Here is a 1,375-nt window from a genome sequence, read left to right as displayed (position 1 = left end):
GAGGGGATCTTCCGCCAGATGTTGCGAAAACTCTATAAACGTGTGAACCTTTTTTCCCCCCTTTCTCCCTCCCTTTCCTTCTTTCTTTCTTTCTCCCTTTCCTTCCTTCCTTCTTCTTTCTCCCTTTTCTTCCTTCTTTCTCCCTTCTTTCTTTCTCCCTTTCCTTCTTTTTCTTTCTCCCTTTCCTTTTTCTTTCTCCCTTTCCTTCTTTTTCTCTCCCTTTCCTTCCTTTTTTTCCTTCTCCCTTTCCTTCTTTTTCTTTCTCCCTTTCCTTCTTTTTCTTTCTCCCTTTCCTTTTTCTTTCTCCCTTTCCTTCTTTTTCCTTCTCCCTTTCCTTCTTTCTCCCTTTCCTTCTTTTTCTCTCCCTTTCCTTCTTTTTCTTTCTCCCTTTCCTTCCTCTTCTTCTCCTTCCTTCCTTCTTTTCTTTCTCCTTTCCTTCCTTCCTTTTTCTTTCTCCCTTTCCTTTTTTTTCCTTCTCCCTTTCCTTCCTCCTTTTTCTTTCTCCCTTTCCTTCCTTCTTTTTCTTTCTGCCTTTCCTTCTTTCTCTTTCTTTCTCCTTTTCTCTCTCTCTCTCTTTCCCTTTCTTTCTTGCGCGCGGGCTAGCTGGTCTTCTCATGCACCTGGATGACAGACTCTGTGCCTGACTCTGTGGTTTCTTCCCCAAATCCCCAAAACTTTAACCTAAGACTACTTTTGACTCCCTCTTCTTTGTGGCAGCCCCTGAGATATTGGAAGACTGCTATCATGTCTCCCCTAGTCCTTCTCTTCACTAGACTAGCCATGCCCAGTTCCTGCAACCGTTCTTCATATGTTTTAGCCTCCAGTCCCTTCATCATCTTTGTCTTCATTTGTAATAATTGGACCTGGTGATCCACTGAGAGTGGATCCCACAGAAGAATGACCAATGAGCGGTTTCGAAGACAAAAGTTTGAAGAGCCCGCTTCGTTTTCGCCGATTTAAGACGATCGAAGCCAAAAGGTGTGTGCAGTAGAAACAAACCACACAGACAGAAAAGGGACACGAGTGCCTAATTTATATATAGATATATATTTATATTTCAATCAAAACACAATTAAATATGGTTTGAGTACTGGAATACTTGGGTATCAGACAATAAGGTGGTACACGGTACCAAAGAAACTTATACACAACTTGTTTTCGCTTCCTGACGGCGTCTCGCTCCAGCCGATACCGCAAAGTGATGTGCGTTTAGTCTATTCCGCTTTCAAATGACTGGAGACAAATCAAAAACTTTCCTAAAGTTAGTTTGAGATAATAAATCCTTTTTTCTTTCTTTCTTTTTTCTTTTTTGCACAAGTCTTCAGGAAACAAACGCCAATGACAATGTAAAAAAAAATCAACAACCTTCCAAAGA

The sequence above is a fragment of the Ahaetulla prasina genome, chromosome 1, assembly GCF_028640845.1.
Source record: "Ahaetulla prasina isolate Xishuangbanna chromosome 1, ASM2864084v1, whole genome shotgun sequence".
NCBI classification, from domain to species: domain Eukaryota; kingdom Metazoa; phylum Chordata; class Lepidosauria; order Squamata; family Colubridae; genus Ahaetulla; species Ahaetulla prasina.
This window is presented reverse-complemented; position numbering follows the sequence as displayed.